The 15,443-nt window shown below is 38.6% G+C and overlaps 1 pseudogene; it reads left to right on the forward strand.

Annotated features, from left to right (window-relative positions):
* The first annotated feature begins 14,892 nt into the window (after window positions 1-14,892).
* On the forward strand, window positions 14,893-15,200 carry LOC107539215 (large ribosomal subunit protein eL42-like; annotated as a pseudogene).
* Window positions 15,201-15,443: the final 243 nt, after the last annotated feature.

The raw sequence follows: 15,443 nt of genomic DNA on the forward strand, positions 1-15,443 counted from the left end.
AAAATGAAAGCTGCACCAGGAGGAGAGAGCAGTGGGCAGGAAGAATTTTGGGGTAAGGTATTCAGGAAAAGGCTTTCTATGAAGGAGACATCTGAGCAGAGACATGAGTGATAGAACATTCCAGAGAAAGGGTACAATTAGCACAAAAATCCTGAGTCAAAAAGGAGAGTTGGTATTAAGATGTGATTATCAGATAACAACAAAAATAATATTAAAAATAGAATAAGCAAAAAAATTAAACAACAAAAAAGAGCAAGCTGTGTACACATTCCCTGCTTTGGGGGTTTGAGTTCTGTATTGGGAAGGGAAGATGGTATTCCCTGGGCAAATGTATATAAAAGACAGACAACTTCCAACCTATTAGCTGCAGTCCCCTGGGAAGGTTCTGTTCTACCCCATCAGCAAGGATCTGTCATACAGGATAACCATCTCTACCTGAGAGTGAGCTTTTAAAGGGCAAACCACAGTCCTTCTCTGAAAAGGGTCCTTCAAGTGCTTGTTGAATCGCCTGACATCTCTGTTTGCATTTCAAAGCACTGAGTTTGTTTGTGCTTTGTAACCAGAACTAAACTGTTCTCTGTAACTCCAACATGTTTCCCAGCTGTTTCCTTCCAGAAATCTACTTTATTGAGACACCAGAAAACTCCCTAATTGTCATCTAAAAAAAACACTTCAGAAAATTGGGGTACATATTGGAGGAAAATTGTGAGTAGGGAGCCCAAATTGGCGAGGTTTCAAGCATTGATTACTATTGAATACACCTTCTTGATTTGTGTGGGAAGAGCGGAGGAATGAATAAATCTGATTTCTGGAGGGTGTTCCATCCCTGCAGAATCAAGCACTCTCTAAGGTAGCCATCTTACAGGCACCTTGCCTTTATTAAGTGTTTGCCCATAAATTCATCCCAGCTACTGAAAGTATAGAAGAAATAATCAATTGCATAAATGAGCCTTAATAAGATTTTGCCTTATTTGAGTATATATTCAAAGCTTTGAAAAAATAGCTTTTGCTTTCAATTAATTCAATAAAGTCTATTGAATAGAGACAATGTTTTGGGCATCACTTCTAAGCTTTTTTTGTTTGTTTGTTTTTTGAGGGGAAAGGATAGACATGCCTCTTTGAGAAACTGAAAAAAGTGATGGGCCCTTTTGCATTAAGTATGGAGGAGTCCATGGATCCCCTGGTCTGTTATTGAAGCTCCCTGACTTAGAGACACTGGGAGACAAAGAATATGATGACAGTAACACCTTAGGTCTGCATGGGCCTAGGAGAAGAGTTCTAACTGCATAGGTCATGTGTACACCCAAACAGGCCAGGTTGATAGGGCCTATCTTTAAAAATTAAAAAAAAAAATTTATTGTGATAAAATACACTTAACATAAAATTTACCATCTTAACCATTTTTTTTAGTGTACAATTCAGGTATGTTAAATGTATTTACCTTCATGGCAAAATCAATCTCCAGAACTCTTTTCATCTTGCAAAAAAAACCTCTATACCCATTAATCAACAACTCCCCATTTCTCCCTCCCCCCAGTCCTTGGCAACTATCATTCTACTTTCTATCTTTATGAATTTGACTACTCTAGGTACCTCATACAAGTGAAATATACAGTATTTGTCTTTTTGTGACTGGCTTATTTCACTCAGCATAATGTTCTGAAGGTTCACCCAGGTTATAGCATGAGTCAGGATTTCCTTCCTTGTAAAGGCTGAATAATATTCCAGTGTATAGATATACCACATTTGCTTAGCCACTCATCCATTAATGGACACATGGGTTGCTTCCATCTCTTGCCTATGGTAAATCACTTTGCTATAAACATGGGTATACAGCTATCTCTTTCAGATCCTGCTTTCTTTTTTTTTTAATTGTTGAAAATATTACAGATGTTCCCTTTTCTCCCCCCTTGATCCCCTCCACCCCACCCCCAAACCTTCCCCATACCAATGTCTGTGTCCATAGGTTATGCATATAAGCATATAAGTTCTTTGATTAATCTCTTCCAACCCACTCCCCAATCCCCACCTTCCATCTGAGATCCTTCAGTCTGTTTCATGCTTCTCTGTCTCTGGATCTATTTTGTTCATCAGTTTATTTTGCTTATTATATTCCACATATGAGTGAGATCATGTGGTACTTGTCTTTCTTTGACTGGCTTATTTCACTTAGCATAATACTCTCCAAGTCCCTCCATGCTGTCCCAAAGGGTAAGAGATCCTTCTTTTTATAGCTGCATAGTATCCCACTGTGTAAATGTACCATAGCTTTTTTATCCACCCATCTACTGATGAGAATTTGGCAAGAAAAACAAAGGAGAAAATAAACAAATGGGACTATGTCAAAGTAAAAAGTTTCTACACAGCGAAAGAAACCATCAACAAAATGAAAAGGGAGCCCCCTGTACGGGAGAACATATTTGCCAATGACATATCTGATAAAGAGTCAATATCCAAAATATATAAGGAACTCATACTACTCAGCAAGAGGAAGACAAGCAATCCAATTAAAAAATGGGTAAAAGACCTGAATAGATACTTCTCCAAAGAGGACATACAGATGCCAAGAGACATGAAAAATGCTCAACGTCGCTAACCATCAGAGACATGCAAATTATAAACCACAATAAGGTATCACTTCACACCTGTCAGAATGGCTCCATCAACAAATCAACAGATTCTGCTTTCAGTTCTCTTGGATACATACCTGGAAGTGGAATGACAGAATGGTTTCGATGCAGCCATTTGGATGGATCCTTGGGATGGGAGGAACGCTGCAACTCAGCAATTCTGAATCAGGTCCCTCCAAAATGTGAAATTGCTGTTTCACACCAAGTCATGCACACACAACAGACCTCCCTGACCCTTATTCTATACTTAACCCCTCTTCAATTATGTGGATTTCAGTTTCTACTTTACTCATTTCAGTATTTTTAAATTTTTTACAAGTATGTATTAATTTTATAATTAAAAGGCAATAAAGATCTTTCAGAGTCTGTTAGAACTAAGTATCTAAGAGAATCTCAAACCTCTCTTAAGAGTCAATTCAAAGAAAATTTATAATATAAATTTTGCTAAACAAATATATATGTATATATCTTAGAAGATCTGTTAGAAATTTATTTAAAGACTTTCTTTGCAGTATGGACCTGAGAACAAGGACACAAGATTTTCCCCCTTTTTCACTTTAGTGTCCAACATAACACTGATCAATGAAACTGGGCATACTGGGGGATGGGGGGAAGGAGGGGGAAGGAAGGGGAAAATGGGGGACATCTGTAATACTGTCAACAGTAAATTAAAAACAAAACAAAAAGAATATTAATGAAAAAAAAGAAACTGGGTATATTAAAGAAGCCTTCAAAATAGCAGAGGTGTCTATCACCTGAATCATTAAATAGAAAAAGAAATAAGTTAAATTTTCAGTTGAGTAGTGTAATTCTTTGTTGCATATAAACAAGTAAAGCCATTGTAATTTTAAAGGCGAAATTAACATGAAACGTAGACCATTCAAAATGTCCATGAGAGCTCCAAGAATGAGTAGTCACTAAGTTTAGAAAAATGAAAAGTCCTTTATGAGCCAAGGACAATGGTTAGCACATGTTTCCCTATCATGGCAGTTTCCCTGCCAGATCATGTCTGAACCTACCTCTTCAACTCCCAATTCTAACCCCACCCTTGTCCCAAGCCCATCACCACAGAATGAAGAAAGGACATCCATTTGTTTATCTCCTGGTTATCAGAACAGCTAGAATTTTAATGATTTGGTTTGGGGGCTACATCAACATGGTGGCATCAATAGGTACCTGAGTCACAATAGCTCTAACAACACAGCTGGGTCAAAATTGTTTCATTAAAATAATATCTTCAAACCACCACGTGCCCATCTATGGTATCCAAAGTCAAACCCAAGAACTTGGCCTATGCCATTCCAAGCTGCTATGGAGTCAGGTCCTCAATAACTGACTTTAGAACATACTCCTTTTGGAAGAGTCCTTGATGGTTACTTTACAACTCTCCCTGTGCATGTACTGGAAGGTTTAGTCTCCTTAGCAACCTAGAATTTCTGATTGTTTGGTTATGACTCTTCTCAAGCACCATGGAACTTTATGAAGGATACAGGGGCTATCTCTCCTTAGACTCTAAGTGTTCTCAGAACAGGAAGCAGATCTACTCTTTCTTATCTATCTTCCTACCCTCGGAGCTTAGTATAATACTCTGCATGTCAGAGACATTCGTTAGTTTTAAGAGACTTTCTTCTAGAAATATTACAGAGTCCTTTACCAGAATGTCATAGAAAAGGTATATAGATGGATGAACAAGAAGCCTTCAGATTATAACATAAACTAGACACATCTCTCCTTGTTTCACATAAGGACCAGTCCTTTTAGCAAATCATTTAGAAATTTTTTGAAGAAATAGATTTTTCCAGCTTTGTTGAGGTATAAAAAATAGATTATTTAACCAATTTCTAAGGCTCCAATTTCCATCTTTGTGTCTGTGACTCCCAATTTGTATTTTCAGCCTGGACAGTTCTTTGCAGCTCCTGTCTACCAGGGGTTAGTACCTCAGAGGTTCCTTACACTTCAAAAATGTCCAAAGCTGAGATCATTTAGCCCCTAAAATATCAGTGCCATGGGACATTTTGTCCACTGTTGGATCCCCAGGACTTAAAATAATGCCTAGCATTTCCAGTGGGTACTCAATAAAGATTTGTTGAATGAATTGGTAAGTAAATGAATGAAAAGATCTTCCTAGGAGGCAGATTCTTTCATTAATGCTAAACATGTTACAAGAAGGTTCTCCAGCATTTGACAGTTAAGACCAAACCCTGTATCTCTTCCCATTATCTCATCCCTCCAGTCTCTCTTATCAAATCACCCTCTCTGCTGTCTCATCCCCATCCACCTCTAAATATGTTCAAAATCTACTCTCATAAAACAAAATTTTCCTTTAACATATAAAGCTATCTATAAATGTGTTCATTGTCTCACTTCTCCAGCCCCACCTCTCACTTTGTGTTCGAAGAAATGGCTTTCTCTCACTCCCCTGGAGAAGCCCTCTTTTGCCCTAGCACCCATTGGTCTGTTCTATCACTATAGTTTTGTCTTTTTGAGAAGGTCATAAAAATGGAATCTTATACTATGTAACCTTTTGAAATGCTTTTTTCACTCAGCATAATGCCTTTGACATTCATCCAAAATGTTGTGTATATTAATAGTTTGTTCCTTTTTACTGCTGAGTAGTATTTAATTGTGAAGATTTAACACTGCTTATCCATTCATCCATTGAAGGACTATGTGGGCTATTTCCAGTCTGGGGCAATTTTGAATACAGTTGCCATAAACATTTGTGAAAGGTTTTCCTATGAACGTGAGTTTTCCTTTCTCTAGGGTAAATACCCAGGAGTGGGATCATATGGGCTTTATGGCAAATGTATGTTCAGCTTTATGGGAAACTACAAAATGGTCTCCAAAGTAGCGGTAGCATTTTCTTGGTACATTGCACTGATGATGTATGAGTTCCAGTTGTTCCACACCCTTGCTAGCATTTTCTATTGCTAGCATTGGCCTTGCCAGCATTTTTCATTTTTGCGACTGTAGTAGGTATGATGTGGTATCTCATAGCCTTGACTTTTATCATTGTACCCCAGCACTTGGCACCTTGGTAGGTTCTCAACAAATATTTGTGGAACTGAAATAAACCCATCCCATTTTTTTACTCCTGTTTTAAAATTCACTAATGTTTTAATTATACTTTCTACCAAGCTTTGTGTTTAAAACCAAAGAAATTGTGTAGGAGTATTAAACTCCCTCCTACCTTCCTGTACTCCTTCTCCCAAATTCTAAGTTAATCACTTTCTCCTAGAAGATGGATATAGCAATATAAGCTATGACTTTCACTCAAACTTAAACTAAACTTGAAGGCTTGCAAACAAGATTGCTTTTGAAAGGCTCTACTATCACTATTACTAGCACTAACAATAAGATTCACCATCAGTAATTATATAATTAAATGAGCCAGGCACTGTACTAGGAGCTGTTCCTATAGTAATTCACCCCTCCAACCCCAAGAGGTAGTAGGTATTATCCTCATTTTACAGACATGAGGACTGAGGTTTAATGAAGCTGACAAACTTGCCCAAAGTCATGCCACCAATAAGTGCAGGCACCAGGGTGCACACGCAGGTCAGGCTGATTTGGAAACCATAATCCTAACCATCCCGTGCGGCTGCTCTATGGGGCAAAGGAACAACCTAGTTGTTTTTTAATCAACAGCAAAAACAATCTCAAGTCTCTTTAATTTTCAAGGATTATAAAACTTCAGGAAAGAGTGAACCATTCTCCTCTTCACACCAGTCTAATGATAGCTCCTTCAGATCAGCAATGAGGCACGTGAATGAGGGGTGTGGGACCCCCAGTCTAGGCAGCCTACACTGTTTATTGGAGAACAGACTAAGGATTTCAGATCTTAGTCCTGTGAAGCCAGCAGCATGAGTGAGACTCAGCTGGACAAATTGGACCAACATTACTTGCTCTATGAAAACTATCTTCATCCATTAAATCTGGAAGCAAGTTTATATAGTTCTATACTTGAGAGCACTGTCCACTGGAGACATAGGCTGAAGTTATAATAATGGTTGCTTTCTATGTTGAGCCATAAAAATAAAATAACATTATATATATATATGATTAATAATATACTCCCTGAATCATCTCATGACTAAGCACATCCAGGGATAACACAGAACTTCAGACTTTAGAGACGTACCTAGCACTCATTCTACTGAAACAAGGTGCTCTAGACTTTTCACTGGATACATGGAGTTAAAACTACGGCCAACAAACTACCAAACTGAAACTCAGTGGTTTGGCTTTAGTATTTTGATTTAAAATACTTCTTATCGCTTCTATTACCTACTCTCTCCAAAACCCATAAACAATATGCTTCAATGAACTTGGAGCTGAATTTATTTCATTTCAGGTTATTGACCAGGCAAGCAAGAGACACAAATCGCAGGCTCCCATGTCTCTAGTGGTCACTTTCCTTCGCCCAAATAGTCAATCATTTCATCCTTCAAGCATGAAATCAGGGTGAGAATCTTTGCACTAAAAAGAAATCAAATTATGTCACAAGCAGTCGTTTTGGGGGATCATAGTTGCAAGTTCCAAAATGTCAGACTTTTGTGCATTCTAGTTTCATATAATGACAACATCGATTTCTATATCTTCCAATGAACTGCATAACAGAAAGAGGTTTCATCTGCATGCATGAAAACTCTCAAAACTGTTTTAAAACGAATAGTGCCACCAAGTGATTACATTCATGAAAAATTATGACAACCCTAAAAAATATTTGGCTTAAAGTCCCAAGCAGTAAAAGTCAAGGTAATGAATTTTGCCCATTCAGAGAGCTTCTCTTAACCTGTGGCAATTGCTTCATACATGGGCCTCCGTAATGTTCTTATCACAATGTGTGAACACTCAATAACCATAGAACCTACGGAAAGAATATCCTTTACACCAATTCTTAAGTGGCTTATAATACACAGTGTCAGTGATTAATGAGAAAGCATTAAACAGCAAATGACTGGAAACTTTCCAACCAGCCTTCCAAAATGTATGCCTTCCTGACAAATTTCTCAGACTTGAAACCTAGACGACCCCAGGAAAAAATTATATACTTATATAAACCATAAGCCACTCAGTAATGATCTGAGCTTTGTATATAATTGTGGTTTTTCACAAAGGATAAAAACTTATTTATGAAGAACATTCAACATTATACAAATCAATTTGCATAACCAACATAACATTTTCTGTTTAAAAATCAAAACTTTTCATCCTTACAAATATATTTATCACTGAGAAGGTACCATTTTCAAAAGAAAATAAATACTGCACAAATGAATTTCCTTTGCAATAAGTGTAGTCAAAAGTTTTCTGTAAATTATAGGCTATTATAATAACATATATAAGGACAAGCAGCTAAAACCAGTTTCTCTTTTCCCAAAAGGGCCTCTGGACATTTAGCCTTGAGGAAATAAACAACCAAAGTCATATATGATTTTGTACTTTTCTCTTACAGGATATTCCTGCCTCACTCTCAATATTCTTTTTAATAATTAGAATTTCCTGAACAAACCTCAGAGGGATCTCATTATTTTTTTAATCAAAGGCATCAGTCTTGTATAATTCTGAGACATGGCTTTCAACCCTTGTCCAGAGAAATTCATGCCACTGAAAAACAGAGCTAAGCTGAGAAAACAGAGTCAGACCCCGCTGTTTTAATGTAGGGCTGTTACTCACTGGCAGCCGTGTCCACCGTCATCCTCTCCCGCCTTGCCGAAGCCCCAGGGGATGGGGAAAGTCTGCCAAGTTTCTCCTGCAAGATCCTCGTCCATGGTAGGAAGCCAAAACAGCCTAAGGACAGAAAGAAAGAACCCTGGTTTTTATTCTTTTATAAGAATGATTGTATCCTAACAATAACTGCTAGACAAGAGTAAGAGGGGAAGGAGAGGAGGAATCGATGCCGGGAGGCCAATCGTATTTCATCACTCAGCTACTTGGAAACCAGATACGCTTAGACAATCATGTGCTTTGAGAGATTTGAAGATGCAAAAGAGGAGTAGCTGTGTCTTTTGTAAATTATTAACACGGACTTTTTTCCTCACCATGAGCAAAATGAGCAGATTATTCATTTAAGAAAAAAAAAGGAAAAAAGCAATCAGGTTTGGCACAGAGCACATAAATTGATGAGCTCAGAAACAGGATTTCTGATATTTTACCACTGACCTCTATGAATCAGGACAAGCCAGTGTAGTTAAAATTGAAGTGACATTGTGCTGGGAATCAAGTGGCACCTTCTGAAGGGCTGAAGAGGCCATCATTGCAATTTCAGCCTTTGCCTCTGATGAAAATGAATACTTGCCCCTCCCATCTAAGAACTCACTATGGGATATTTGGCTCCATGAGCTGGAATGAAGCCACCTGCACGCAATTTTCACAGCTCTCCTAGATTTCAAAGTGCTGCTTAACTTCTCCTATGGCTTTCTTGTTTTTCATCCAGATTTGAGATTTAATGTCTACCTTAAACCTACTGTATTTAAAAGTTGCCAATTTCAACGCTACAGCCTAACCAGCAGTTTAAACTCAGTGGGAAAATGTTGATCTACTAGCTTCCATGACATACACAGGGGACATGTGGGGCACCCTGTGTTTAGCGGTATGCAAAGTCTCTTTTTCTCTAGATCACCATTTCTCACCCTAGGCATTATTGACATTCTTGGCTGGATGTTTTGTGTGGGGCTGCCCTGTACACTGGGGGATGTTTGGCAGCATCCCTGGCCTCTACTCATTAAATGCCTATAGCATCTTCCCAGTTGTGACATCAAAAATGTCTCCATACATGTTGGGAAAATTTCCTGGGGCCAAAAGACCAAAGAGGACAGCAACTCCAGGATTACAAAAGTTTATTAAGGGAACTTACAGACAGAAGTAGGTCCTGAGAGGCAGCAAGACTATAGAACTCAGCACTCAAGAGGCCCTGGGGCTATATCTAGCCAAGTGTCACTGGCTAACACAGGTGGCTTATAGCCACGTGGCACGTGCTTGTTAAGAGCTGTATAATCCAAAGCAGCAAACAATTTAATGGACCCAGTTATCTATGCAAGAATATCCCATTCAGGTGATATGGGCCCACCCCTCCTGGAGTAAACATGTGGTCAGCTTGCTTCTTAAAATTGGTCATGTAAAGTACCATTTAAGTATCATTCCAGCTAACAAGACATTTCCAAATATCTCCTGAGAGGCATAATCACCCCCGGCTGAAGGTGCTGCTCTAGATTCATTTCTTCAGTGAAACTTTTCAAAAGAGGAAGAAAGTTATTTACCTTTGAGGTAGGATCATGCCAAAGAAAAGTGATAGGTAATAGTGAAGGCTGTGGGTGAACCATAGGGCTCATACGCAGGTGGCCAATTCGAGTTCTCAATATTGAGTCACATTTAAAGTGGGGAAAAACAACTCTCCACTGACATTTGCCAAACTGCTCACTTCCTGTGATGGTTGACTTTGTATCAATTAGACTGGGCCATGGGGTATCTAGATATTTGTTTAAACATTATTTTGGGTGTCTTGGAGGGTGCTTCTGGATGAGATTAACACTTGAATCAGTGGACTGAATAAAGCAGACTACCCTCCCCAGTGGGGGTGGTCAGCATCCAATCCATGGGAGGTCTGGATGGAACAAAAGATGGAGTAAGGGAGAATTTGCTCTCTCTGCCTGACTGTTTTTGAGCTGGGACATGGGTCTTCTGCACTCTGACTTGAACTTGTACCAATGGCTCTCCTGGGTCTCCAGCTTGCAGATAGCAGGTCATGGCACTTCTCAGCCTCAACAATGTGAGCCCTGGCCAGGTAGCTCAGTTGGTTGGAGCATTGGCCTGATATGCCAAGGTTGTGGGTTCAATCCCTGGTCATGGCATATACAAGAATCAACCAATGAATGCATAAATAAGTGGAACAACAAATCAATGTTTCTCTCTCTTTCTCTCTCTCTAAAATCAATAAATAAAAATTTTTAAAAATCCAATTCCTTATAATAAATCTCATTCTATTCTATTGGCTCTGTTTTTCTGGAGAATCCTAACTAATACACTACTATAGGTCTCTAAAACCTGCTGTTTGGAATATGCTAATTTCTGCTTAGTTACATATTCTTTATTTTACCTTGCTTTCTGTCATCCCATTGCAAGTAGGGTTCATTCTGGCAAACTATCCAGAGCTGATCTTTGATAGTAAAACAAATCAAGACAGAGATAATGAGAACATAGGTTCCCTGCTTAGTCTTGTAACCTTCACCGCAGTTAGGATGTTTCCTTATGTGTCTTAGGTTAGTGCAAAAAAAGCCTTTTCAATTAAAGACAATAACAGCAGTCTATTTAAATTCAACACTGAGAAAATAGGGCAGATGGTTTCAAGAGCAAAAGTACAGTTGGGCAAGTCCACAAGTGATGATGGACATTTCTCATTAAGAATGGCATGCCTGTCCCGGCCAGGCATGACTCAGCGGTTGAGCATAGACCTAGGATCCAGGAGATTGGAGTTTGATTCCCAGTCAGGGCACATGCCCAGGTTGTGGGCTCGATCCCCAGTCGGGGGCGTGCAGGAGGCAACCGATCAGTGACTCTCTCATCATTGATGTTTCTATCTCTCCCTCTCCCTTCCTCTCTCTGAAATCAATAAAAATATATTTTTTAAAAAAAGAATGGGATGCCTGCCCTGGCTGGTGTGCCTCAATTGGTTGAGCATCGCCCCGTGCACTGAAAGGTTGCCAGTTCAATTCCTGATCAGGGCTCATGCCTAGGTTACAGTCAAAACCTAGGTCCCTGATTAATATTAAATACCCAACAAAAAGATGCTGGGCTTTGATTCCTGTCTCTCTTGCTGCATGAAGCTATAAAGGAAAGGTCCTAATTTTCTGAGAAATGGCAAATGTCCTCAGGTCAAAAGCAGCTTCTGTACTCATTTACCTGTCTTGTTTCTCATTTGTTCCTTCACTTTTTTTAAATTGTGGTAAAATACACATAAGAGAAAATTCACCATTTTAACCATTTTAAGCATACAATTCAGTGACATTAAGTACATTCACAATTCTGTGCAACCATTACCGCTATCCAAACTGCAACTGTCTGCATTAAACATTAACTCCCTATCACCCCTTCCCACATCCCCTGGTAACCTCTAGTCTACTTTCTGTCTCTATGAATTTGCTATTCCAGGTGCCTCATATAAGTGAAATCATACAGCATTCTTTTGTGTTTGGCTTATTTCATTTCACCTAATGTTTTCAAAGCTTATCCATGTTGTAACATGTATGAGAATGAGAATGTCATTTCTTTTTACAGATGAATAATATTCCATCTATGGATAGAACTCATTTTGTTTTTCCATTCATCTTCTGAAGGACACTTGGATTGTTTCTACCTTTCGGATATTGTGACTAATGCTGTTATGAATACTGGTGTACAAATATCTGTATTTGTTTGAGTTCTTGTTTCAATTCTTTCGGGTACATACCTAGGAGTGGAATGCTGGGTCGCATGGTAACTCTATGTTTAACTTTTTGCATAGATACTAGACTGTTTTCCAAGATGGCTACATCATTTTACATTTCCATCAGCAATACACAAGGACTCCAATTCACCACATCCTAGCCAAAACTTGTTATTTTACATTTTCCTTCACTTTTGTACTTTTGTTAGCTCTTTAGTAACTGAAGTTTTTTAAAACATATTTTATCCAGAGAATTGGTGTGAATCACTGACTCTACATCTCTCAGAAACAGGAGCCCTCCTTTTACTTACTTTACAAATTTCCATGAAAATACCACACAGAGTTGGTACAATAAGCCTCAAAGAAATACTATTGGCTCTATAGCATGAGGGGAAATTTTTACTTTTGCTAGACTGCTAAGAAAAAGTACAACTTTAATTTTATATTAAAATATGTATTATTTTGAATTCCTAGGTTCATCTTTCTCTTTATACCAATTTCTGCCCTTCTATTGTGGCTAACACACTGCTAACATAGAATGATCATATTAGCTCTAAAAAATGTATTATCCACAGAATAAATGATTTTAAGTTCAAAGCACTCTTTGGAGAGCAGCCTGCTTAGTGTTCTGTGAAAATGGTTTTCTCTAGTAAAAATTAAAGCTGACTTAAAGGAAAACTGAGGAAATGTTGGCAGTCCTTTTCTGTTATCTACGTGCTATTGTTTATTTTTCTATTTCCCTTTATTTTCTCTGTAAATGAGGAAGGAAATATCACATGGCTTACTATGGATAAAACAGAACTTTTTCAAGTTTGAACTAATAGTTAGAAATAACAAACATAGAATGAGATTTTAGCCTTCCTTTTATCTTTCCTGCACAAAGAAAAGGAAATGTCATAGAAAGCATAAATTGATTAGACTTTTGAAATTGAACGGGAAAATTTCCTCCAAACCCTTTGCTCAATCTAAATGTTCCAGTACTATTGTTCAAGGTTCAGATAAGTTGGCTATTAAGTAAATTAGCTTTGAACATACAAGTGGCATTCAAAAGTCTGTCTAGCCATGAAAGATTTAAGTTGAATTGTACCTGTGATGAAAAATGAGTAAAGAGTTAGAAAAGCTCATTATTAGAATCCACAAAGCAATTCCTATCCTATTTTCTCTGCATCTATAATCAGATGTGTCACTGCTCAAAAAGGTCTCCTGTGCATTTTCCAGTGGGCACCATTTTCCATAAAATCCACAATGACAGAATTTTGTATTTCCATCAGTCTTCCTTCTCTGTCATTCATTGTGTTTACTGAGCACTGGGAGTGAGCCAGGCACTGTGCTAGACAGTAGGACTAGAGAAATAAATAATGTCTGGACAAGTTCAATGACTTCAGTGTCTCCCTCCCCACTATGTTTGAGACTGTTGGTTATAGTATTGTTGTACCTTGTTTTTGCCTCCCTCCTTGAGCCCTTTAAATTGATCATCGCTTATCCACCACCTTACACCCATCTACTATTTGGTTCTCAACACATCTTTATCTCTAGGCATTGGTACTTAGGTCTGCCTCACTCCCCCCAAACTCTAAGCCAGTCCCAATCACCACCACCCCTTTCCTTAGCTGTTTTCCTAAGCTCTGAATTGGTCTAGCTGCAATGTCTAAAGTTCCCGATGAGTGCTGGGATTAGGATTGATAGATAAAATACAGGACTCCCATTATATTTGGATTTCAAATAAACAATGAACATTTTAGTCTAACTATATTCCACTTAATGTTTGGATGGGACATACTTATATTAAACAATTACTTGATATTATCTGAAATTCAAATATAATTGGGAGTCCTGTATTTTTATTGCTGAATCTGGTAACACTACTCTGGGCAAATAAAAGTCATTCCTCAATGCGCACTATCTTTCTTCAACTCACATTTGGCATTAGTTGGGGAGCGCTTCTTGGGATTTTGACTCCTCTGCATTTCCAGCCAAGCATGTTTTGGCAGCCAGATGAAGACCTCTGGCAGAGAAAGATAGGTGCTTCCAGCAAAGCCCGTGGGAACGCTATGTCAAGGGGATGTAAACAGGCACTGCCATGACAGCATCTGCCACAGTGATATTTCTGAATCGTGAGCCCCGCATAAAAACTGAGTTCATTTGAGAGTCAACAGTAAGTCTAAAAATCATGGCAAATAAGAATTGGGAAAGACCTAGAAGACAATCTAGTCCAACTCCCTTATTTCACAGGTCAGTACACTATGGCTCAGAGTTTCTTATCCAAAGGCAGAGAGTTACCTACTGGCAAGTCCAAGATGCTGTTTCTATTATTGTTGGATCACAATCAGTGATAGGTGGTTCACAAAGAATTTTCAAATGCCGTAGACCCCAGTACTACCGCTCCACACACAAGGGAGAAGTAGCAACTTGAGTTTGCTTATGAATGGCCAAACACCAGAGTTATCTGAGCATTAGACTAGGAAGGGCCCCTCTCACAGTGAGCTGAAAACCCAGCCTCCGGCTTGGGTCTGGGAGGCAGAGTAGGTTGTGAATTACGAATCAGGCCTCTTGCATGCAGAGGTGCCCTGTTTCAGCACTATGTCACTGCCCTTTTTCTGCTCCCCATCCTAAATACTCGATAAATGTTTAATGAATGAGGGACAGAATTGCTGAATTGCAGCTTATTGCTTATTTGAACACAAACATTCAGTGTATTCAACTTCTTTTTGCTCAGTTTGTTAGAAATTCCTGACTACGTGATTTGATTGTAATGTTCACATTCTGTGATCTGTGATACAGGATGCAGTCAGTAGTAAGAGGAGTAGCCTTTTCCATGCCTATAGCGCTCTCGCAAGCATGGTGAACATTCCTAAAAACCACTGGACTTTCTGAAAGGAGTATGGAGAGCACCAACCCCACAGAGTAACATAACACAGTACAAGGACAAGGATTCTCTGTATGCACAGGGACAGTGGTGTTGTGACAGAAAGCAGAGTGGCCATGGTGGGCAGACTAAGCCGATTTTCCACAAAAAGGCTAAAGCTACAAAGATTATGCTGAGGCTTGAAACATTGAGCCCAACTGCAGATCTAAGAGAATGGTGGCTAGTAAGAGATGCAAGCATTTTTAGTTGGGAGGAGTTAAAAAGAGAAAGGGCCAAGTGATCCAGTTCTAAGCTTCATATTTTGTTTTATTATGTGACAGTAAAATCTTGGGGATAACAAAAAGTAGTAAGAGGAGTAGCTAAGGAATAGGATGACAACTATGGGAAGAAATATCCAATGCAAATTTTAACTTGAACAAAATTTTTACAAATCTAATGATCTTTAAAAGGTGTCCATGAGACTTTTATTTACTTAAGCATAGATCATTTAAACCCAAACAAGAAAACCAATCAAGATAATGTA

This window comes from Miniopterus natalensis, chromosome X (assembly GCF_054644295.1).
Source record: "Miniopterus natalensis isolate mMinNat1 chromosome X, mMinNat1.hap1, whole genome shotgun sequence".
NCBI lineage: Eukaryota > Metazoa > Chordata > Mammalia > Chiroptera > Miniopteridae > Miniopterus > Miniopterus natalensis.